At 39.3% G+C, this 26,882-nt stretch overlaps 1 pseudogene; it reads right to left on the bottom strand.

Annotated features, from left to right (window-relative positions):
* Nucleotides 1-26,882, bottom strand: part of LOC107633465 — a 94,731-nt pseudogene that overhangs the window by 6,521 nt on the left and 61,328 nt on the right.

Genomic DNA, 26,882 nt, shown 5'->3' with positions numbered 1-26,882 from the left:
GTCAATTTTGGATCTTGATATTTGTATTTTTGGAACTCTAATATGTATATATTTGCTTTTAGTCTTCTCTGCGATTTTGTTTTATCCGGTCACGAGTGTGATGCGATTTTCTGTTTTCACTTTTGTTTAACTTCTTCTTCAAGGCTCCTAGTTACAAACTTCTTTTAACTATATATTTTTACTTCTTTTCCTTTTACAGGTCGTAATACATCTCCACTTCTACTTTATAACTTAAGCGTAAGGCTCTGTGTGGTATGGTGTTACATTATGATATAAGAGCAGTTCGTTCCTGTAGAGCTTGAAGGATGGATTGACTATGCTTCTGGGCATACTCTAGGTGTGTGTATATACTAATTTTAGGATATCTAACTGATATATGTGGCATATTTGTTCATGAGCATGTATTTGGGACTTTGAAGCACTAGATTTGAGATATTGAGATTGATAATCTTGATATCACCTATTCGGTGTGAACAGGGACCAAATGACGACTCGTGGACGCGGACGCGGTCGAGGTAGAGAACGGATTAGTAGTGCAGAACCTGGAACATCTATGAATATGATGCCAGGGCATCTTGGCCAGTTTCACTGACCTTTTCTTTACTGTTTTTAGGTTAGTTTCATGCATTTCCTTAGGAAATAAGCTAGTTTTGGGCAGATATTCACTTACACCTTGATTCAAGCATACATTGTACATTTTACTTTATTTAATGAGGATTTTGCATAAGTTTAGTGACAAATTGTATGTTGCATTGCCCATGACTTGGACTAGAACTTTGATGCACTCTATTGCTTGATTTTAGGACCAAAGGAAGCAAGGAATGAGAGGTAACTTGTAGTGGTCGACAACGTTAGTGACACCCAACATTGTCACTAACGTTGGAAGCAACCACACAACCCCCAAGGAGCCACGTTGGCTTCCACGTTAACTAAGTTAACGTGGAAGCCAACGTTGATGAGTGAAAGAATGGCCAATGTTAGTGACACTCAACATTGTCACTAACGTTGGGGATGGCTAAGCATGGCCACGTTAGAAGCCACGTTAACCTAGTTAATGTGGACTCTAACGTGAGGCATAGGGGCACCTTGGAACGTTAGTGACAATGTTGAGTGTCACTAACGTTCTCGAAGGATGGCAAGCCCACATTAAAGAGCCACGTTAACTAAGTTAACGTGAGCAGTTAACGTGGGCTCTAACGTGGGAACAAAGGGGGCTTTTCAAAGTTATTGGAAATGTTAAGTCTCAATAACGTGTGCGAAGGACTTAGAGGCAACGTTAGTGGCAACGTTTATGCCACTAACATTGAAGTTAACGTGGATTTTACTTAGTAACGTTAGTGAGAAATTTGATTGTCACTAACGTTCTCGAACTTATATTTTCACTAAACGTTAACACCCCTAACGTCCTGAGCTAAAATCTCTGCCCACTTCACATTTTCTCTCTGCAAGTAAAGCCAAGCCCAAATAAAGAAGAGAACTACTTCAAACTCAAGATCCAAAGGCCCAAGACTTGAAGAGCCAACTAGAAGCTGAGACAAGTAGTATATATAGGAGTAGCTTTGAATTGTAAAGGAGAGCTGGAAGTTGGAAAAAGAGAACTACTCTCTGTATTTTACTTTCTCTGCAATTTCTAGTTCTATGATGTATTCTCCATCTTTGTTTTCATTTTCTAGAGCTATGAACAACTAAACCCCTTTCATTGGGTTAGGGAGCTCTGTTGTAATTTGATGGATCAATACTAATTTTCATTCTTCTTCTTCTATCTTTTCTCTTGATTTTACTTGAAAGCTTTCGATCATCATCCAATTGAGTAATAACCCTGTGAACTTCATAAGTGCCCTGAAAAATATGGTTGCTGCTATGCAGGCAACGACTGAGGTCCTTGGTCAGCAATTAATAATGACAATGAGGATAACAGCAAAAATGGCCCGATGACACTAGCAAGTGTCATCGGGCTAGAGTCTTAATAATATTTACAATGTATTGTTATAATGGCCTAACAGAGATTTTATAAAAGAAAGAAAGGCCCTAAATATTTCAACACAACGAGTTAAGTAATCATTCAACTTTTGGCTCAGATTTGACAAAGAAACTTCTTGCTTCATCTTTAGTAACTCCATTGTAAAGTTAAACTAAATAACAAGTTATGAAAGAAGAAACATTGAATTTTAAATGGTCCAACCAAGAAAAACAAAAAAAATGCAAAAACCTGTCTACAACTTTTGATTTGGGGATCAAGTGATTCCTTTTGAAGAAAAGAATCACAAAAACCATGAAGGTTCTTCTCTTGACAGAAACTCCAAATATCGCAAATGAAATCATTGAATTGTTTTAGTTCCTTCACAGAAAAAAAAGTTATCATTGACCTCAAATACAACCAAGAGGAATAATAGAGGAATAAAAGTTGGTTAGACATGGAAAGTCATGACTAGCTCTATGGTGCAAAAGCGAGGAAGATGGGTTACCTGCTTATTGATATATCCCTTGCAGAGCACAGCTAAACATTCCAATACTTTCAAATTGTTATCGCCTTCGTGGGAATCCTCTATGAGATCATAAATTTTATTGGCCATAGCATCGGTTGCTTTTACAACCCAATCTGGATTATCTCTACGCACAAACATGGCTTCAAAATCTTGTACAGGAGTCAGATCCCCAATGTTGTCGAGTTCAACATTCGATTTATCTTGAAGGAGATTTGAAGGTAGAACAAGTATTTTTCCTTTATCATTTTCCTTACCAGAACCATATTTTTCCTCTCTCAATAAACGCCTTGACTTTTAATGTTATAAGATAGTTCAATTCAAACATGAAATATATACAATGTTCGTATAATGTAAAAGAAGTTTGATATTTTGTATAAACTAGGAGAAAAGACACATGTCTTACCCTCGAGCTTTCCTTTAACTTAAAAGACTGACAAAATTTTTCTACCACAGATTTGTTTTGTTGAAAGAGCTTATCATCAAGTTTTATGATTTTCTTGTGGGTATCATTAAGAGGGGGTACTACAACATTTGCATGCTTTAACTTGAGCTCAAGATAGTGATACAATCATTGAAAAGATATATGAACATTCTTATGCTGACTTTTACACAATGGGGTAATAACTGATTGGCTCAAATAAGGATAGCAAGGACAAAGCATAATTGAAAATTTTGAAAAATATAAATTCACTACCCATAAGAAACAACCATTAGATAAAGAAATATCATGTCATGAATATCAAAATATAATCTTCTTTAAAAAATAAATAAGAAAAAAATGGAGGGAATGAATGAAACACGGGATATAAACTAGAAAACATAAGTGAGGGAATTCATGCCTCCAGGACTCGATTTGGTGTAAAATCAGGTAGCAAAACTTCCTCTTTTCCTTGTGGTGCAAGATCAAGTAGTTTAACTAAGTTAGCTTCAACCTCAAGCTATTGTTCATTTGGCTGCATCAGTGTAGGAAAATTACTGAAAGAATAGAATTGAAACTCTCGCACATCCTCAGCAAAAGGTAGTACATTGAATATAACGAATCAGGCTGCATAGCATGACCATGCAACAAAGAAATTATTTCAAAAAAAAATAAAAAAATCATGTCAGTGGAGGTAGACTAATTAAAAAATAAATTAAAAAAAAAGATGGAAAAAATGTACAATATTTTCCTTGTTAGAAAGATTGGGCGTCAGGACCCAATGACGACATTCGCTTGTCCTTGTCTCCAAACACAATGTAGTATTGCCACTTTATTCATTTTCTTTATAGCCTTTGCTAGTAAAGAAAGTGCAAGTGTGCCTTTTGTATTTCCTATTTCAGCTATGAAGACATTGACATCTTTCATGTATTGGTATCCTTATCAGATGGTATAGGAGAAAAGAAAAGAAATAGCAGAAACAGAGTAAGAAAATCTCCATCATCAAATTCAAATCAAATAAAGCATATACAATTTTACCTTAATACATAACTTTTTTTAGTTTGAACTTAATAGCATCCTACTTAGCTTGGGATATAGGAACTATTTGAGGCCCATATTGATAACCTTTAATTCTTTGATCTGGTAGGACAACTTTATCAGGATCTTGAGAACTCTTGTACTCATAATCCACTTTGACTTCTGGTGCACGAAATTGTGATCACAACTGCGCCAACATCTTAGTACGCACGATTGTAATCTCAATTATTCTTCACAATTCCGCACAACTAACCAGCAAGTGCACTGGGTCGTCTAAGTAATAAACCTTACGTGAGTAAGGGTCGATCCTACAGAGATTGTCGGCTTGAAGCAAGCTATGGTCATCCTTGTAAATCTCAGTCAGGCGGATTCAAATGGTTATAAGGTTTTGATAATTAAAAGATAAATAAAATATAAAATAGGATAGAAATACTTATGTAATTCATAGGTAGGAATTTCAGATAAGCGTCTGGAGATGCTTTGTTGCTTCAGAACCTCTGCTTTCCTATTGCCTTCTTCCAAACATGCGTTACCTCCTTCCATGACAAGCTGTATGATCCTCTCGGATGAAAACAAATCTATCTGTGCTGTCACCGCAGGGCTAATCATCTGTCGGTTCCGACTAGCGTCGGAATAGGACCATTGTTCTTTTGCACACTGTCACTTGTGCCCCACATTTGCAGGTTTGAAGCTCATCACAGTCATCCCTTCCCAGATCCTACTCGGAATACCACAGACAAGGTTTAGACTTTCCGGATCCCGGATCCTACTCGGAATACCACAGACAAAGTTTAGACTTTTCGGATCCCAGGAATGGCTGCCAATAATTCTAGCCTATACCACAAAGGTTCTAATCTTAGATTAGAAACCCAAGAGAATATACTCCAGCTCTCGTCCAATGACTACGTTGAACATCATGTAGATCGCTTTGTGGTTGTTAGGCACGCGACCTTGGCTAAGCAAGTACCGAAGATTGGGTGATTGTCACGGGTCACCCCTTCATTCTGACTTAACTGAATTAAGTACGAGAGTATATCTTGGAGAAGAAGTAGGCGTGAATTCAATAGAAAAATAGTAGTAATTGCATTAATTCATGAAGAACAGCAGAGCTCCACACCTTAATATATGGGGTGTAGAAACTCCATCGTTGAAAATACATAAGTGAAAGGTCTAGGCATGGCCATGAGGCCAGCTCCCAAACATGTACAATATGAAATGTAAAAATGTCATAAGTTGGTCAAAAGACTCTAAAAGTAGTTTTTATACTAAGCTAGCAACTAGGGTTTACAGAAAATGAGTAACTAAGTGTAGATAGTGCAAAAATCCACTTCCGGAGCCCACTTGGTGTGTGCTTGGGCTGAGCATTGAAGCTTTTTCATGCTTAGGCTGTTCCTGGAGTTAAACAACAGCTTTGGTGCCAATTTGGCATTTAACTCCAATTCTGGTGCCAGTTTGGGCGTTTTACGCCAAGATGTTTTAGGCTGACTTTGATAGCCAGTTTGGGCCATCAAATCTCGAGCAAAGTATGGATTATTATATATATCTGGAAAGCCTAGGATGTCTAATTTTCAACGCAATTAAGAGCGCGCCAATTGGGCTTCTGCAGCTCCAGAAAATCTACTTCGAGTGCAGGGAGGTCAGAACCCAACAGCATCTGCAGTCCTTTTTCAGCCTCTGGATCAGATTTTTGCTCAGGTCCCTCGATTTCAGCCAGAAAATACCTAAAATCACAGAAAAACACACAAACTCATAGTAAAGTCCAAAAATATAATTTTTGAATAAAAACTAATTAAAATAAAGTAACTAAAACATACTAAAAACTATGTAAAAAAATGCTAAAAAGGTATAAATTATCCGCTCATCACAACACGAAACTTAAATTGTTGCTTGTCCCCAAGCAACTGAAAACAAAATAAGATAAAAAGAAGAGAATATACAATGAATTCCAAACTTATCAATGAAGATTAGCTTCAATTAGATGAGCGGGGCTTATAGCCTTTTTGCTTCTGAAAATTTTTGGCATCTCACTTTATCCTTTGAAGTTTAGAATGATTGGCATCTATAAGAACTTAGAATTTAGATAGTGTTATTGATTCTCCTATTTCAGTATGTTGATTCTTGAACACAACTACTTTATGAGTCTTGGTCGTGACCCTAAGCATTTTGTTTTCCAGCATTACCACCGGATACATAAATGCCACAGACACATAACTAGGTGAACCTTTTTAGATTGTGACTCAACTTTGCTGGAGTCCCCAGTTAGAGGTGTCCAGAGCTCTTAAGCACACTCTTTTTGTTTTGGACCATGACTTTAACTGCTCAGTCTCAAGCTTTTCAGTTGACACATTCACGCCACAAGCACATGGTTAGGGACAGCTTGGTTTAGCCGCTTAGGCTAGGATTTTATTCCTGTGGGCCCTCCTATCCATTAATGCTCAAAGTCTTGGATCCTTTTTACCCTTGCCTTTTGGTTTAAAGGGCTATTGGCTTTTTCTGCTTGCTTTTTCTTTTTCTTTCTTTTTTTCACTTTTTTTTCTTTCTGCAAGCTTTTCACTGCTTTTTCTTGCTTCAAGAATCAATTTTATGATTTTTCAAATTATCAATAACATTTCTCCTTTTTCATTATTCTTTCAAGAGCCAACAATTTTAATATTCATAAACAACAAATTCAAAAATATGCACTGTTCAAGCATTCATTCAGAAAACAAAAGGTATTGCCACCACATCAAAATAATTAAACTAATTTCAAGATATAATTCGAAACCATGCACTTCTTGTTCTTTTGCAATTAAAAACATTTTTCATTTAAGAAAGGTGATGGATTCATAGGACATTCATAGCTTTAAGGCATAGACACTAGACACTAATGATCATGTAATAAAGACACAAACATAGACAAAACATAAAGCATAGGGAACGAAAAACAGAAAAATAAAGAACAAGGAAATTAAAGAACGGGTCCACCTTAGTGATGGTAGCTAGTTCTTCCTCTTGAAGATCTTATGGAGTGCTTTAGCTCCTCTATGTCTCTTTCTTGCCTTTGTTGCTCCTCCCTCATGGCTTTTTGGTCTTCTCTAATTTCATGGAGGAGGATGGAATGCTCTTGGTGCTCCACCCTTAGTTTTCCCATGTTGGAACTCAATTCTCCTAGGGAGGTATTGATTTGCTCCCAATAGTTTTGTGGAGGAAAGTGCATCCCTTGAGGCATCTCAGGGATTTCATGATGAGGAACTTCCTCATGCTCTTGTTGAGGTCCATGAGTGGGCTCTCTTGTTTGCTCCATCCTTTTCTTAGTGATGGACTTGTCCTCTTCAATGAGGGTGTCTTTCTCTATGACAATTCCAGCTGAATTACAGAGGTGACAAATGAGATGAAGGAAGGCTAACCTTGCCAAAGTAGAGGACTTGTCCGCCACCTTATAGAGTTCTAGGGATATGATCTCATGAACTTCTACTTCCTCTCCATTCATGATGCTATAGATCATGATAGCCCAGTCTACAGTAACTACAGACCATTTGCTAGTAGGAATTATAGAGCGTTGGATAAACTCCAACTATCCTCTAGCCACGGGTTTGAGGTCAAGCCTTCTTAGTTGAACCGGCTTGCCTCTTGAATCTCTCTTCCATTGAGCACCTTCCACACAAATGTCCCTAAGGACTTGGTCCAACCTTTGATCAAAGTTGACCCTTCTAGTGAAAGGGTGAGGATCTCCTTGCATTGTTGGTAAGTTGAATGCTATCCTCACATTTTCCGGACTAAAATCCAAGTAACCCGAACTTCATGTCGGATCTCCGGATACTCACTCTTTTTGAGTTTAAAGGGGACTTCGGGGATCACCTTTTTCTTGGCCACAACTTCATAGAAGTGGTCTTGATGGACCTTTGAGATGAATCTCTCCATCTCCCATGACTCGGAAGTGGAAGCAATTGCCTTCTCTTTCCTCTTTCTAGAGGTTTCTCCGGCCTTAGGTGCCATTAGTGGTTATGGAAAACAAAAAGCTTTAGCTTTTTCCACACCAAACTTAGAAGATTTGCTCGTCCTTGAGCAAAAGGAGAAAGAAAGGAGTAGAAGAAGAAGAAATGGAGGAGATGGAGGGGGGTATGTGTTTCGGCCAAGAGGGAGAGAAGTGTGTATGGCGTGTGAAAATGAAGGTGGTAAGGAGGGGTATTTATAGGGTAAGGAAGAGAGGGTATTCGGCCATGTGTGGGTGGGTTTGGGAGGGAAATGGTTTGAATTTGAATGGTGAGGTAGGTGGGGTTTAATGATGGATGGATGTGAGTGGTGAAGGAAATATCGGGAAGAGGGTAAGATTTGATAGGTGAAGGGTATTTGGGGAAGAGTTTTTGATGGGATTGGTCAATGGTGTTTGGGGAAGAGTGTTATGGAAATGTGTGAAGAGGAGAGAAGAAGAGGTGGGGTAGGTGGGGATCCTGTGGGATCCACAGATCTTGAGGTGTCAAGAAATTCAAGTCCCTGCACCATCCTAGCATTCAAACGCCTATTCTGTGCCAAAATCTGGCGTTTAATGCCAGCTCTGCTACCTTTCCTGGCGTTAAACGCCACTCTGCTGCCCATTTCTGGCGTTAAACGCCAGTCAGATGCCCATTTCTGGCGTTTAACGCCAGCCTGTGCCAAACAGCCCTTTCTGGCGTTAAACGCCCAGAATGCTGCCAGGCTGGGCATTAAACGCCCATTCTGCTATCCTTATTGGCGTTTAAATGCCAGTAAGCCTGTCCTCCAGGGTGTGCTATTTTTGATGCTGTTTTTCATTCTATTTTTGAATTTTTTTGTTGTTTTTATGACTTCACATGATCATCAACCTAAAGAAAACATAAAATAACAATGGAAAATAAATAAATATAATTAAATAACATTGGGTTGCCTCCCAACAAGCACTTCTTTAATGTCAATAGCTTGACAGTGAAGCTCCTAGAGAGCTTCACAGAGATTCAGAGCTTAATGTTGGCCTCCCGACACCAAACTTAGAAATTGAGTGTGGGGGCTCCTTTTGACTCTGTATTGAGAGAAGCTTTTCATGCTTCCTCTCCATGGTTACAGAAGAAGATCCTTGAGCCTTAAACACAAGGTAGTCCTCATTCAATTGAAGGACTAGCTCTCCTCTGTCCACATCAATCACAGCTCTTACTGTGGCTAGGAAGGGTCTTCCAAGGATGATGGAATCATCTTCATCCTTCCCAGTGTCTAGGATTATGAAGTCAGTAGGGATGTAATAGCCTTCAACCTTCACTAAGACATCCTCTACAAGTCCATAAGCCTATTTCCTTGAATTGTCTGCCATCTCTAGTGAGATTCTTGCAGCTTGTACCTCAAAGATCCCTAGTTTCTCCATTACAGAGAGGGACATGAGGTTTATACTTGACCCCAGATCACACAGAGCCTTCTTAAAGGTCATGGTGCCTATAGTACAAGGTATTAAGAACTTTCCAGGATTCTGTTTCTTCTGAGGTAATTTCAGTTGAACCAGATCATTTAGTTCTTTGATGAGCAATGGAGGTTCATCCTCCCAAGTCTCATTACCAAATAACTTGGCATTTAGCTTCATGATTGCTCTTAGATATTGAGCAACTTGCTCTTCAATAATATCTTCATCTTCTTCAGAGGAAGAATACTCATCAGAGCTCATGAATGGCAACAGTAAGTTCAGTGGAATCTCTATGGTCTCTGTATGAGCCTCAAATTCCTTTGGTTCCTCATTGGGGAACTTCTGAGTGGCCAGTGGACGTCCATTGAGGTCTTCCTCAATGGAATTCACTGCCTCTCCCTCTTCTATAGGTTCGGCTGTGTGGGTTATGTTGATGGCCTTGCACTCTTGATAAACCCATATTTTATGATATATATTGTGCTCAATTTAAGTGATTTATTCAACCCTTTACCCACTTATTCATGTAAATTGTATGGTTTCACTTTCCCTTCCTTATTATGTGATATATGTGAAATACATGTTTCCTATGCTTTGAAATTATTTATTTTAATTACCCTTTATTACCATTCGATGCCGTGATCTGTGTGTTGAGAAGTTTCAGATCTTCTAAGGCAAGAATGGCTTAAAGGATGGAAAGAAAACATACAAAAATGGAAGGAAAGCACAAAATGGAGTTTTTGTAGAAATTAGCAGCGACGCGAATGCATGGACAACGCGGTCGCATGCCTAGCGCAAAAAGGAAGCAACGCGAACGCGTGACTGACGCGGACGCGCGCCATGAGCAGAACACAGATGACGCGGATGTGTGACCGAAGCGAACACGTGATAAGGAAAACTCCAGATGACGCGACCGCGTGACCCACGCGGATGCGTGACAGACGCCACGCACCAGAAATTACAGAAAACGCTCTCAACGATTTCTGAAACCCTTTTTGGCCCAGATCCAAGTCCAGAAGGCACAGATTAAAGGTTGTAAAGTGGGGGAATGCATCCATTCATTATCATGTCTTCAATTATTCACTTTTCATAGTTTAGATGTAGTTTTTAGAGAGAGAGGCTCTCTCCTCTCTCTTAGGTTTTAGGATTAGGATTCCTCTTAAAGGTTTTAGAATTTCAACTCTTCATCAGGTTCAACATTCCTTTTACTTTATATTTCTCTTTTACTTTCAGATATTTTAATGCTATCCTTTAATTACTTATGTTGCCAGATTGGCTTATGAACTCTTTATGTTTAAATTGATTTTCTCTTATTAATGCAATTGAGGTATTTCAGATCATTGATTCTTATTTAGCTTTTTATGTTATTGGCTTTAATTGATTAACTGGAAGCTCTTGAGTTATCAACTATCCGTGATTGGTTGTTATGTCGGCTAAATTGACTGGTATTCCACTAATTCTAGTCTTTCCTTAGGAGTTGGCTAGGACTTGGGAATCTAACTAATTAGTTCACTTGACTTTCCCTTGCTTTCATAAGGGTTAACTAAGTGGGATTAACTTCCATTCTCATAGGAGTAACTAGGATAGGACTTCCGAATTTTCATACATTGCCAAGAGTTTATTTTACAGTTATTTATTTATTTTATTTGTCATTTAAATTACTTGTTCCTTACTTTCAAAACCCCTAATTTACAAAACTCATAACCAATAATAAGAACACCTCCCTGCAGTTCCTTGAGAAGACGACCCGAGGTTAAATACTTCGGTTATCAATTTCAAAGGGGTTTGTTACTTGTGACAACCAAAACTTTTGTAAGAAAGGTCGATTGCTCGGCTTAGAAACTATACTTGCAACGGGAATTTATTCTGAATTCTAAACCGTCAATCTTCAGTTCTTCAAAATGGCGCCGTTGCCGGGGAACTGCAAACGTGTGCCTTATTATTGGTTATTGTAAATATTTTTATTTTATTTGTTTATTTGTTTTTGTTTTTCCCTTTTATTTCTACTAGCTACTATGAATTCTCACCCTTCTCGCTTTGAGTTTGTCCTAAATTTGTTGAAAGGAGTGGAAACTATAACAGGAATATGCATCAAGGTCTGAGCAATCAAAGATGGATGGAGCCAAGAGGATATGATCAACCCTTTAGGCAACAACACCCTCCAAGATATCATTGGCAAGGACCACTCTACAATGCATACCAAGCTGATAGATATGGTGGACCCCCCGTAATCACCAACAAGCCCCACCCTGTGCCTATAGACCATCCTCTCAACATAGCTTTGAACCACCACACTCACAAGTTCCTTTTCACCACTCACCACTGTATGATCCTTATTTACCCCAATTCCAATCCAATTACTCCCTCACACCACCACTTCCCTATGTAGTCCATATCCATCACCTCAAGAATCACAGGCTCGCCTCAAGAAAACAGTAGATCAACTTCATACAACCCTTCATCAGCTGGAGCAAGCAATACATCAATTATCTTCCAGACGTTTAGACACTCAAGGAACTCCAATAGCTTTATGTGGAGAATCTAGGGATAAGCGTAGCATGAAGGAGATACTAGAAACCCCAGTAGGCAGTAATGAGCATAACTTTGTTCTGGAATAATTGGAGGAAGCTCAAATTATCCAAGAAGAAGAAGTACTGATTGAAGATTTAGGAGATGCTGAACCTCCATGGGAATCCAGAGTTGTGAAAAATTTTGTCAAGGACGTTACAATTGATGCTAAGGAGGATAGTGCACAACCCCCAAAGCAGGTATTTCATGAAGAACTAGACGGAATAACCCAAGACGCAAGTTTCCTTGACGATGATAGTCTCAAGTCAAGTCCTCCTAGTAATGAACTCGCATCCGCACGTGAATTCTCTGAGATTGAAGAACCTTATCCAAGTGAATACAAAGATGATATCGAGGTAGATTTTTCTCAACCTCCAACTTATGACTTGAGTGATGCAGAAGATATCGAAGACTTTGATCTAGACGTGGTTGTATTTGAAGAAGTTTGCAAAGAAGTGGAGGAATTCGCAGAGATTACAAGGGAGTAGATCTTACAGAACCACTGGAAACACCTATCCCATGGCCATTACCACCTAATACAAGCTTCAAGTGGGTACAATTCTTAACCTTTATCTTTACTTTTCCACTTGAATATGGTTTGCTTGAAACAGATGGCCAGCTTAGAGCTCTCTGCGGCTTTAAGAGTAAGAGGGAAATGGCTCGTACTCAGAGCTGGTGTACAAGATTCAATAAGGTCCCATGCTTCAATTCGAAGTGCAAGGATTGGTATCAAGTTCAATTGAATGGGTCACGGAAGACGTTTGGTCATCTTGGTGAGAATACAATTTCTAAACCGCCCGGATGGAAGCATATAGATCAAGACAAAGGCGGATTTAAAAGCAAAGTTTTGGATCCTGGAATCTATTCTGACATTCGTCACCCCGGGAGCCTGAGAACCTGTTTGAAGCTGCTCAAAAGCTTCACATGCCTAGTTTGGGACCCCGGAGGCTGCTGGAATTCCAAACATTGGTAGAGATTTCTAGATGAATTTAAGCATAAGCCACCATAACGAGAAGCTCATCAAATGCCCAACTTAAGAACTTTAACTAAAAGTGCTAGGTGGGAGACAACCCACCATGATATGGTCGTTTCTTTTTCAATTTTTATTCCGTACTGTTTGATTTTGTGTTATATTATTTTTATTGAACCTGGATGTTATTCATAACATTTGCATTAGCATTGCATACTGCATAATTGCATACCTGCATATATAAAAAAAGGAAGGCGTGCGACGCGACCGCACTACTAATGCGTTCACGTCAGTTGCGAAAACCACCTCCCACGCGTCCGCGTCAATCACACGAATGCGTGATCTGGAAATCAGCGTAAAAATCCAACGCCCAGAAATCTGGGCTGGAATCGTGTGGCTGGTGTGTGTTTAGCACAAAACGACCCACGCGTCTGCGTCCCTGACGCGAACGCGTCACTTGCAAAACACCCATCCCACGCGAAAGCGTGAGCGACGCGTTCACATCGCGTGGATATTATGGCACCCCAATGGAGACAGAGAGTTGCGCTAAAACGACGCTGGAATTGTGCGTTTAGCACAATTTCCAGCGACGCGGTCGCGTGCCTCACGCGACCGCGTCATTCATCCTTCTACCCATCCCATGCAACCGTGTCACTCACGCCCCCCAGCACCACCTCCCACCGTCCCAACCACCCTCCGCCCCACAACCCTCGAACCCTCCTCCCTTCCCCTCCCTGTACCCCAACCCTAACCCAGCACCACCAAACCATCCCTGCCGCCACCAAGGTTCGCCGCCGCACCGCCCTACGTCACCGCCGCATTGCCGCCAACACCACCCCACTCCCACCATCTCTCTTAGTTCCATACTTGTGCCTCTAACCACCAGGTTTCACCGAACGCCACTTTTCCTTCATTCGTAGTTAGTTGCATATTTTTCAGTTTATGTTTAAAATTAGGATAGTTAGAGATGTATGTTGTAGTGGATTCTAGGTGGTTAGGTAGCTAGGATGTGGTTAGTAGATTTAGGTCTGATAATTGCACTGTTCGTGCTTATTGTTTTATCAATTTCGCAATTCTGATGTTGCTGTGATATTAATACTGTTCATATGTTGTTCTTTCCTGTTTCATGCTGCTGTTACCCTGCTCTTTCATGTTCATATTCCGTTTGTGTATTTGCAGATTTATTTTAATTTATATGAACTATTCTGCTTGCTGTTTATTACCCGGGAACATCTAATTTTAGCCGGAATGCTGCCCAATTTTCTGTAAATTATTTTAATTTTCATTCATGTTTTGGTTTTGGAAATTTGAATTTGGCATTACTTAGCTTTTCCGAAACCACTTCATGAATGCACGGGCCAGCATTCTTATTCCTTTCGATTTCCTGGTTAATAAATTGCACTTTTGATGATTCGATTTTAATTTTTGCTATTTTTATATCTTTATGAATCATCATCACTAACCTGATATTTTTGAATATGAGTTGACTAGTCTTTCAATTTATGAATTTCTTGTTCCTTAGGAAACATTTTTCAACGCCACTTACTTTGACTTTTTCCTCCTAACTCACTGCTTTCCACTTTTTCAATTTTCACCACTTTTAACTTTCTAACTTCTCCCTTTGCTTTTTAACTAACTCCTTCAACTTTTTACTTCATGGCATGATTATTGTTTTTCCTAATTAATAGGTATTCTACTTATAACATATTTTGGATTGTGATTTTTTTTATCTCAGCTTTTTAACTCCGAAACAATCCAAAATGCACAATTATTCAACTCATTTCATAATCCTACTGCTCTTTTGCCAACTATGTGCTTATATTGCTATTATTCTATCTGCCTACTTGTTTTTCTGCTTTTGTTCTTCAATTATATCCTAGATTTCTATTTTTCAGGATGTCTGACCCTCAAAGAAAAGGAAAAGGCAAGGCTACCACTGGTAAAAGGAAAAGAGGTGAATCCTCTATGACTATCCTGGACATTATGCATGATGACTCCTGGCGGGAAAAGCACTTTACCCCGCAGGAGAAGGCTGACCAGCTCCTCCCTGCCAATGATCCTATTAAATTTGTAAACATATACTGTGAGCTGAAGTATTCAGTGTTTGCCACCTCCAGGAACTTGTACCTGGAAAGGACTCTGAAAATTCCAGAAGAACTACAGCAGTACACCTTCGATCAGATCAAACAGCGAGGCTGGTTCTTCTTGGAGAGAAACCTGACAGAGGTCAATGCTTCCTGGGTAAGAGAGTGTTACTGCAACTATTTCAAGACTTCCCTGGATGCATTGCACCTCAGAGGGAAACAGATACTGGTCACTGAAGAGGCCATTGAGGATATTCTGTGCCTTCAGCCTAAGTCAGATCAGCCTGACGGTTACCAAAAGGCTGAAGAGGACATGCGCTTCATGAGATTTGACTGGGATGCTGTCAAGCAGAGGATAGCCCTTGATTCGACTGTCCCATGGGTCATGGGTAAGAACACCACAATGCCTAAAGGAATCAAGCTTATGTATCTGAATGATGAGGCTCGACTCTGGCACCAGATCCTGAGCAACTTTGTTATGCCGAGCACTCATGAGACAGAACTGCCTGCTACTATGATCACCCTCATCTGGTGTGTGCTGGAGGGTAAGGACCTGTATCTGCCACGATTCATCCGGCACTATATGGCTAGGGTCCATGTCAGAGGCACCCTTCCTTTCCCTTACCTGGTTACCCATCTAGGCCGTCGAGCTGACGTGCCTTGGGAAGATGCTGACGAGAAGCCACCTGCTGTAGATTGCAAGAAGATTATCCCTTACAGCAGGAAGTTTCGGGCTTTAGGCTATACACCTTCATTCCTCACCGCTTCTGATGAGACAGCCACCCTTCAGCTGCCCCTTCTTCATCCACTACTGCACCAGCCCCACCTGCTGCACCTCCACCTGCTCCTGAGCCTATTTATCATTTGGTGCATCGACTCTTCGCCTGCTTGGATCGTATGGAGCGTCGCAACAAGCGACGCTATGAGCACGTCAAGTTGATGATCCGATCCGGTGGCGACATCCCCTCCGAGTCTGACACCCCTTCTGATACATCTGAGGTGGAGGAGGACGATCACGAGGAGGAGACACCTACCCAGGCTGCACCGGCAGGACCAGAGCAGACTGCACCACAGCAGGAGGTGCCACACCTGATTTAGGCCGCAGATCCAGAGATTCCTATCCAGTCAGAGCCTCCACTGCAGCAGACAGATCCTCCTATACTTATCTAGTCTGCGGATCCTCAGGCCACTACAGAGACTCCAGCAGCCCATCCTTCCGGTGATGACACTCCTTAACACCCAGCTTGAGTGAGTATCGAGGACGATGCTTTATTTTAAGTGTGGGGAGGTAGCCATCCCTGGCATATCTTTTTGGTGAACCACTACAGACTCTTTTTATCTTATTTTATTTATTTTTCTGTATTTTTATCTTTGTTTTTATTTTTCAGTACTTGCACACTATTTTTTTGTTGTATTTTTACTCTATTTTGCACTTTAGTTTATACCTTAGCCAGTTAGTTTAGTTGCAATTCTAAACTTATTAGTTATAGAATATGTGGATTAATTAGTATAGTTTACCCTTTTAGCATATGATAGTTTGGTTTAAATTGAAAATAAAAAGGAAGTAAACTGGAGACTTTAACATAATCAATCCACACATCTTGTATATATAGCATTACATGTTAGTTAGTTAACAACATTTCTTCAAGGAGGAACACTAAAACTTTAAAGCCACCCAAAAAAAAATAAAAAAATTTTTACATTAAGAATAATGGAAACTCTTAACTTCTACTTGCATGACATGTATAACTGATATATGATTTTTGAGCTAGAGAACACACAGCCTGTGAGTTTTGAGTTTAATTGTATGGTTACATTCAAACCATAATTTTTATTCCTGTATGTTTTGCCCTTCTTTTTCATTCTGGTGTTCTTTACTTTGTTTTAATCTATATGTCCAATTATAGAGTATAGATACATACTAAGAGATGATTGAGACCATCATTTGAAATTTTCCTCATTTATCCCAAATTAGCCTACCTTTTACATCACCCTTGTTAGCCCCCTTGAGCTCTTTAATCCCCTCTTGTTCTATAAACCACATTACTAGCCTTAAGCAGAAAAACAAAATAAAAATCCCAAGTTAAATCCTTGGTTAGCTTAAAATAGAAATTGTGTATTGTTTAAGTGTGGGGAACTTTATGGGAACATGAATGATAGAAACAAAGGGTAGAAAGTTAAAAAGAATAAAGATGTTTCAAAATAAAAAAATTTGGGAAGCATGCTCATGTAAAATCAAAACAATTGAATTACCATGTGCATTAAAAAAATTATTTTCGGTATTTAATTAAGGGGATATAAAAAATTCCCCAATTGTAAAATAAAAAAATCAATGCACATGTGATAAAATTAAAGTTAATGCATGAGCTTGCAATACAAAGTGAGAAAATTTGGGCAAATAGGTTAAGAAACTTTGATTTATAAAATATGTATGTTAGGTGAGATCTTAGACTAATCAAGGATTCACTTATTAGCTTACTTAGCCTTATACATATACCTTTACCTTTACCTTGGCCCCATTACAACCTTGAAAAAGACCTCATGATTTTTGTATGCCTATATTCTATAATTGTTGATTGGTTAGATGAAGATCAAAGTTATAGAAAGTAAGGATAAAAAGAAGAATAAAGTGATTAACCCAATAAACACTGAGTGACTAGAGAGTAAACACAAAATCCAGTGAGGGTTCAATAGCTCATCACCATATATCTCTGCTTAAATTGTTAATTGTCTTGCAAGTTTGAAAAATATTTTTACCCATCTCAATTGTAAAAGTGCTTTAACATTATCTAGGGTTTGGCTATGCATATATGATTCCTTGAGAATGTGAATTAATTTAACTACATATAAGTTTTATATACAAGTGAATAATAATTAGAATTGCATGATTCATTTAGGTAGTTGCATTTAGGGTAGATTGCATTGCATGAGATTCCACCACTTTACCTTACTCTTTATCTTGGATTTAGCATGAGGACATGCTATTGTTTAAGTGTGGGGAGGTTGATAAACCCATATTTTATGATATATATTGTGCTCAATTTAAGTGATTTATTCAACCCTTCACCCACTTATTCATGTAAATTGCATGGTTTCACTTTTCCTTCCTTATTATGTGATATATGTGAAATACATGTTTCCTATGCTTTGAAATTATTTATTTTAATTACCCTTTATTACCATTCGATGCCGTGATCTATGTGTGGAGAAGTTTCAGATCTTCTAAGGAAAGAATGACTTAAAGGATGGAAAGGAAACATACAAAAATAGAAGGAAAACACAAAATGGAGTTTTTGTAGAACTGGCAGCGACGCGAACGCATGGACGACGCGGTCGCATGCGCAGCACGAAAAGGCAGCGACGTGAACGCGTGACTGACGCGGACACGCGCCATGAGCAGAACACAGATGACGCGGATGCGTGACCGAAGCGAACGCGTGATAAGGAAAACTCCAGATGACGCGACCGCGTGACCCATGCGGACGCGTGACAGACGCCACGCACCAGAAATTACAGAAAACGCTCCTAGTGATTTCTGAAACCCTTTTTGGCCCAGATCCAAGTCTAGAAGGCACATATTAGAGATTGTAAAGTGGGGGAATGCATCCATTCATTATCATGTCTCAATTATTCCCTTTTCATAGTTTAGATGTAGTTTTTAGAGAGAGAGAGAGGTTCTCTCCTTTCTCTTAGGTTTTAGGATTATGATTCCTCTTAAAGGATTTAGAATTTCAACTCTTCATCAGGTTCAACATTCCTTTTATTTTATATTTCTCTTTTACTTTCAGGTATTTTAATGCTATCCTTTATTTACTTATGTTGCCAGATTGGCTTATGAACTCATTATGTTTAAATTGATTTTCTCTTATTAACGCAATTGAGGTATTTCAGATCATTGATTCTTACTTAACTTTTTTTGTTATTTGCTTTAATTGATTAACTGGAAGCTCTTGAGTTATCAACTATCCGTGATTGGTTGTTATGTCGGCTAAATTGACTGGTATTCCACTAACTCTAGTCTTTCCTTAGGAGTTGGCTAGGACTTGGGAATCTAACTAATTAGTTCACTTGACTTTCCCTTGCTTTCATAAGGGTTAACTAAGTGGGATTAACTTCCATTCTCATAGGAGTAACTAGGATAGGACTTTTGAATTTTCATACCTTGCCAAGAGTTTATTTTACAGTTATTTATTTACTTTATTTGTCATTTAAATTACTTGTTCCTTAATTTCAAAACCCCCAATTTACAAAACTCATAACCAATAATAAGAATACCTCCCTGCAGTTCCTTGAGAAGATGACCCGAGGTTAAATACTTTGGTTATCAATTTCAACGGGGTTTGTTACTTGTGACAACCAAAACTTTTGTAAGAAAGGTCGATTGCTCGGCTTAGAAACTATACTTGCAACGGAAATTTATTCTGAATTCTAAACCGTCAATCTTCAGTTCTTCAACTCTCTTAATCTATATTACTTGGGAGAGTACTAGGAGGGAGTTCAGTAACTCTTTTACTCAGCTGACCCACTTGTGCCTCCAAATTTCTAATGGAGGACCTTATTTCAGTCATGAAACTGAGAGTGGTCTTAGATAGATCAGAGACTACAGTTGCTAAGTCAGAGTGGCTCTGCTTAGAATTCTCTGTCTGTTACTGAGAAGATGATGGAAAGGGTTTGCTATTGCCAAACCTGTTTCTTCCACCATTATTATTACTGAAGCCTTGATTCGGCTTCTTGATGGGAAGCAGAAGCTGGTGAATTAAAAATTTATTAAAATGGTTACGTTGCAAGTATAGTTCTTAACTCACCAAAAATCTGCCTATCAATTTAGAAATATGTCACAAAGAGTTTAAATTAAAATTACTGGGAGTTTTAAGTCCCAGGTCGTCTCCCAATGAGTTGCAGAAAAGTGTGTTGTTTTATTAATCAGATGTTCCAAGAAGTTGAGCTAGATAAATTGGAAATTAAATTGAGGAATATCAAGTAATATAAATAAAAGCCTTGACTGGGAATTGATTGGTTAGAATCTCTATCATTGATGGTGTGATTGTGAGATTAATTTATAATTAATGGTTGTTCTGTTTGGTTATCCTTTACTAGGTAAGGAAAAGTCAAACAAGTGGGAATGCCAGATCTGTTCACAAGTTGCAACCCACTTAGTTCAAAGGGATTGGCGTCGGCGACAGGATAGCAATCTAACATTTAACCTAATTACAAATTTTCTTTCAATCCTTCCAACTCAAGAGTTCCTTTTAATCAACTCCCCATCAAGTAAGGGAACTACTCACGCATTGTAAATAAAGAATCCATGGCATATAAAAGGGAATTAAAAGAAGACATGATTATTGGAATTGAAATTGAATTAAAGAGAAATAATCCTTGCATTAATTAATCATAAAAGTATCTGAATGACAAAATTGAACATAACAAAGAACATGGAAGGTTAAAACCAAGTTAAGAGAACAAAATAGAATGATGAAGTCTTGATGAGGAAATAACTTTTCTCAATGTTCCAATGCTAAGACCAATTGAAAATTAAAATCCTAAAAACTAGAGAGAAAAACCTAAGAGAGTGAAAAACTAGATCTCAAAACTACTGAATGAATGTCTGTGTTGTTTATGCATATTCTCTGACTCTAGTCTGCTGTTCCGGGCCAAAAACTGGGCCGGAACAAGGCCCAAAATCGCCCCCATCGAATTCTGTAGATTATGCAGATCGCACATGTCACGCGATCGCGTCGTCCATGCGGACGCGTTGCTTGCGCTTTTTCCTCTCCACGCGTTCGCGTCGTCTACGCTACCGCGTTGCTTGCACTTTCCAATCCGCGCGGCCGCGCAAGCCATGCGGCCGCGTCATTGCGATTTGTGCTCCTTCGCGCGGTCGCGTGAGCCATGCGACTACGTCACTTCTCGCTGGTTATCTCCTCAAATTCTTGTGTTCCTTCCATTTTTGCTAGCTTCCTCTCCAATCTCCATCTCATTCATGCCCTATAAGGCCTGAAACACTTGACACACAGATCACGGCATCGAATGGAATAAAGAAGAATTAAAAGTAAATAATTAAAGTCTCTAGGAAGCAATTTTCAAACATGTACTGAATTTAGGAAGGAAATCTAAATGCATGCTAAATTGATGAATAAGTGGGCAAGGATCATGACAAAACCACACAATTAAACATAATATAAACCATAAAATAGTGGTTTATCAACCTCCCCACACTTAAACATTAGCATGTCCTCATGCTAAATTGAAGGGGACAAGGAAATAAGTATGAACATGCAGAAACTCATGAAATGCAATGCAATCCTACATTTATAAATAAATGCAACTATATGATTATTGTCCACTTGATTAAAAGTAAATAAGCCCATCAAAACAATTACAACTCAAATTCCACTAATTCTATCATTATACAATAAAACCGATAAAAGTGCAAGAAGATAGCTTATGAAAGCAGGAAACATGAAATTTTAAGTATTGAACCCTCGCTGATAATGTATGTACGCTCTAATCTCTAGTGTATAGGGTAATCACTCTATTCTTCTCCAGTCATGTTTTCTAACTTTTGTTTTTCTCTTAACCAATCAACAACAGTTAATATACCGATGCAAACATCATGAGGTCTTTCCAGGGTTGTAATGGGGCCAAGGTGCAGGTAAGGATATACATATGGCTAAGTGAGCTTTATAAATTGAATCTTTAATTAACCTAAGCTCTCACCTAATATACATATATTCTATATACTTTTGAATTCATGCTTAGCTACCCATAATTCCCTTTTTCAACCCATACTCATGTTTCAACTTTGTATTTTAATTCTATCATATGTGCATTGATATTTGAATTCTGAATTTAACATTGGGGTAATTTTTGTCCCCTTATTTATTTGTTTATCATCTTTTTTTTTTTGAATTGAAATAAATAAAGCTTATCAACACACATAGATTTTTTTTTTTATTCTTATAGTTTCACATGAATAGGTATCCAAATTCCCTTTAAATTTTCATGACACATCCCCTTAACAACTTTTGTTTCCACAATTTCCCATACTTAACTAGTACACACAATTCTATCTTAAGCTAACCAAAGATTCAATTTGGGATATGCAATTGTTTTTTTAGCTTAAGGTTAGTAATGTGGTAAAATATAGAACAAATGGGGTTTTAAAGGCTCAAAGTGGTTAACAAAGGTAATTGAGAAGGGTAGGCTTGATTTGGATAAGTGAGTTTAAACAAATAATGGCCTCAATCATGTGCAAGCATGTAAATATAATAAATATTGGACATATAAGATAAAATAAAATATAGATTACAATCATAGAGAAGTAAACACACAAGAATAAAATGATTATGGCTAAATAATGTAACCATACATAAAGGCTCAAATCTTTCACAGGTTGTGTGTTCTTTAGCTCAAACATCATGTTCCAAATACAACTCAAGCAGATTTATCATAAAAATTTTGAAATTAGTGAAATTTTGTTCCAAAGATAGATTTTTAAAAGAAACTTATTGTCTTTTCAATCAAGTAGAACATGCATGCAACTATCCTAGCCTATGAAATTTATTCTATTCTATAAAAGAAAGAAAATCTAACTAAAATATGCTAATTATTGGTGCCAGAGAAGAGAATTTACCTCCGGAAGTCAGGTACTGACCGACCTCCCCACACTTAAGGCTTTGCACCGTCCTCGGTGCCGTCTGTCAGGAACATGGGTGGGCTGGTAGCAGTATCTCCATCTTCGGGACCGTCATGGCTCCCAGTGCTAGTAAAGGAAGTGGAGTCTGGGGTGTCTGAGTCTCTGAAGCGTCCCTTGAGTAGCTCTTTGAGGTGTTTGAATCGGTGCTCGTTACGGCGCTCTCTCATCTTAGCTTTCAGTTCATGCCGATCCAATTTTTCAAGTATCTGCTGGAGCAATTTCTCAGTTGTAGATGCTTGTGGTGTTGAAGAAGAATCATCTTCAACTGGCTCAGTAGGCTGGCTTGTAGGGGCTGCTGAAAGTCTGAGGTATTTCCCGTTAGGAACATATTGATCATCCCGTGGAAGCATGGCTTTGGTGTCCCCAGCTCTGTAGGAGACTCCGGCTGCTGAGACAAGATCTGAGACCAGGGCGGGAAAAGGTAAGTTGCCCGCAATTTGTACGTGTTCCATAGCATTCCGGATATGTCTTGAGAGATTCAGAGGCTGGTCTGTAAGGATACACCATAGTAGAACAACCATGTCTACAGTGAAAAAGGACTCATGAGTGCTCGGAAAGACGTAATGGGACATGATCTGTGCCCATACGCGAGCCTCCAAGGTAAGTGCGGAACCCAAGATTCCCTTAGGGCGGGTACGGTGGTATCCGTAGATCCAACGGCTGTCAGGTAAAGTGATGACTCCGAGAACAGAGTCCCAGTCAAATTGGTATCTCTGGCGCTGAAGGGTGGCTTCTTGAAAAGCGTCCATTCCTGCAGGAATAGGGGGAAGACTCAGAACTTGCTGAATGGCTTCTTCTGTGATGGGGACTTGCTTCTGCCGGACATAAACAGACTGCAGGGCCGGCATGTAGAAGTTGGAGAAGAACTCAACTACCCAAGAAAGATTGACCTGCCTTGGTTGTTTCCGTAGGAAACCCCATTGTCTTCGCTCAATTTGCGGCTCAACAAAGGTGGCAATATTGGACGGGAGGATAAAAAGGTATTCATTGTTATAGTTCCTTTCTGCCTGGATGGGGAACATCTGCTCACAGTAGCGATTGGGAAATCGCGCAGCGTCCTTTGCTGGAAAGGCTTTCTCCTTTTCGTCAACCTTTATTATCCTCTTGACTCGTTTTGTTGAGGGCTTGACTGCGGTTGTAGAAGGCTCTGCTACTAATGCTCTTTTAGTTCCTTTTCTTGCTGGTGGTTTGGAAGTAGCTTTCTCTTTTCCTTTCTTGGTGGCCATCCTGAAAGAAGGGAAGAGAAAGGGAATTAAATTCAAAGAGATAGAGCAATAGAGAGGGTATTATAAGTGATAGTCAATGCACGATAAAGATAAATGGCATTAACACATGGTCCGGATTACATGTGAAAAGCTCATCAATGTAAATATAGCAAGTGCATGTAGGACAAGTGAATGCAAGGTGTTTATTGGCATGCTGGCAAAGGGCATGAGTAGCATAGACCAAGCATTACTTTGTAACAAACCATCACGTTTGTATTGATAATTAAATTCAATTAATAAAATAAAAAAGGGAAAGTTGTGAAAAGAAAGCATTGAATAGTATAGTAACATAGAGAAGTGCATAATGCTATATGGGCATTTTCACAAACACATGGCGTGCATGTTAAACAAGATATAAAAAGTATGAAATTGAACTTGCAAGCAATCCCCTAAAAGTAATAATTGTCAATTGAATTGTAACAAGTCACAAGCATATAATGAGGGATAATGACTCAAAAAATTTCTAACACCATGTAAAAAGGGAAAAGAAGAATAAAGAAAAATAAAAGTTCAAAAAGAAGAAGAAAAGAAAAAGAATATAATAATATATACATAATATAATAAGAATGATAGAAAAGAGAAGAAGGAAGAAGAAGGTAAAACCTTGTTAATGGTGGTGAGAGAGATAGAGAGTGAAAGGTGAGATAGAAGGGGGAAGGGGGAAAGAAGAAAGAAGGAGGGAAAAGAAAAATTAGGATTTGGAGGAAAGAAAGATAAGATAATTTGGCAATTGAGGTTTAGCTGTGCGGCGCATGCGACGCGGCCGCGGAAGGCACGCGTTCGCGTGGGTGCGCATCAGGTAAGATGACGCGATCGGGTCAGTCACGCGGTCGCGTGACCCGTGTTGCACTGCTGGTGCGAGTGCAGCCTCGCTCCAGTACAACTCTCTGTTCGATTCATTTTAATTGCCGAAATTGGGTGACGCGATCGCATGGGTCACGCGATCGCATGAGTGTGCGTTATAAAATGGGGGATGCGGCCGCGTCGTTGACGCGGTCGCGTGACAAGGATTGTGCTTCCAGCACAAATCCAGCGCCACTCTCGCACAATATAGCATTAAACACCCTTTTACGTCGAAAATGCAGGGCACGCGGCCGCGTGGGGCACGCGGTCACGTGGGAGGCCATGATGTCCATGCGACGCGGTCGCGTCTGCGACGCGGTCGCGTGGGTAAATTTGTGCCATTGGCACGACTCCAGCGCTCCTCCTGCGTAACTTTCTGTTCATTTTTATTTTTCTGTACTCTTCCTGCCACGCGGATGCGTCGCTGGTGCGATCGCGTCGCGCGGCGAAATATATATACATATATATATATATATTTTAAAGAAAGATAAAGACCCGTAAGTTGGACGCTCCACTAGCTCAATCTGTTGCTATGTGGGGATCTTCCAAGCAGAAGATCTCAAGCTCCTTATTTTTCTGCACCTTCTCACCATGGTATAGCTTCAGGCATTGGAAATGGACCCATGAAGTCAATGCCCCAGACATCAAAAATTTCACAGAAAAGCATATATTGTTGAGGCATCTCATCCCTCTTGGATATGTTACCAAATTTCTGGCATGGGTAACAAGATTTACAAAACTCAACAGCATCTCTAAAAAGAGTAGGCCACCAGAATCCGCAGTCTAAGATCTTTCTAGCTGTTCTTTGAGGGCCAAAGTGTCCTCCACTCTCAGATGAGTGACAGGCCTCTAAAATGGACTGGAATTCTGATTGAGCTACACATCGTCTAATTATCTGGTCAGCGCCACATCTCCATAAATATGGGTCATCCCATATATAATATTTAGACTCGCTTTTCAGCTTGTCTCTTTGATGTTTAGAGAAATGTGGAGGAAATGTGCGGCTAACTAAATAATTAGCAATAGGTGCGTACCAAGGGACTACCTCAGATACTGCTTGCAGGTTGTCAAAAGGAAAATTATCATCTATAGGAGTAGAATCATCCTTAATTTGTTCAAGGTGACTCAAGTGGTCCACTACTAAATTTTGATTACCACTCCTATCCTTTATTTCTAAATCAAATTCTTGTAACAGCAGTATCCAACGTATAAGTCTTGGTTTGGATTCCTTTTTAGCTAATAAATACTTTAGAGCTGCATGGTCCGAATACACTACTACTCTAGTACCAAGTAAATAAGCTCGGAATTTATCCAGAGCGAAAACAATAGCAAGTAGCTCTTTCTCAGTAGTAGTATAATTGGACTGGGCAGTGTCTAAAGTCTTAGACGCATAGGCAATAACAAAAGGATCCTTACCTTCACGCTGAGCCAGCGCCGCTCCTACTACATGGTTGGAAGCATCGCACATGATCTCAAACGGCTGGCTCCAGTCGTGTCCTCTCACAATTGGGGCTTGAGTTAGAGCAGTCTTCAGCTTATCAAATGCTTGTTTGCAATCTTCACTGAACTCGAACTCAATGTCCTTCTGCAGTAATCTGGATAAGGGAAGTGCCACCTTACTAAAGTCCTTAATAAATCTCCTGTAGAAACCTGCATGGCCAAGGAGCGAACGGACTTCCCTCACAGAAGAGGGGTAAGGTAAACTAGAAATAACATTCACCTTTGCTGGGTCTACAGAAATGCCATTATTAGATACCACATGTCCTAATACAATCCCTTGCTTTACCATAAAGTGGTATTTTTCGAAATTCAATACAAGGTTTGTATCAACACATCAATCTAATACTCTAGATAATCCATCTAAGCAAAGGTTAAAAGAATCACCATAAACGCTAAAATCGTCCATAAAAACTTTCATACAGTCCTCAATAAGATCAGAGAAAAGACTCATCATACATCTTTGGAAAGTAGCTGGTGCATTGCACAAGCCAAAGGGCATTCTCTTATAAGCATAAGTCCCAAAAGGACATGTAAAAGTAGTCTTTTCCTAATCCTCAGGAGCTATATGAATCTGGAAATAACCTGTGTAACCATCTAGAAAGCAATAATGTGATTTACCTGACAGGCGATCCAG

The sequence above is a fragment of the Arachis ipaensis genome, chromosome B03 (assembly GCF_000816755.2).
Source record: "Arachis ipaensis cultivar K30076 chromosome B03, Araip1.1, whole genome shotgun sequence".
In the NCBI taxonomy this organism is placed as follows: domain Eukaryota; kingdom Viridiplantae; phylum Streptophyta; class Magnoliopsida; order Fabales; family Fabaceae; genus Arachis; species Arachis ipaensis.
The sequence above is the reverse complement of the archived record's forward strand: the minus strand, read 5'-3'. Positions and strand labels throughout refer to the sequence as shown.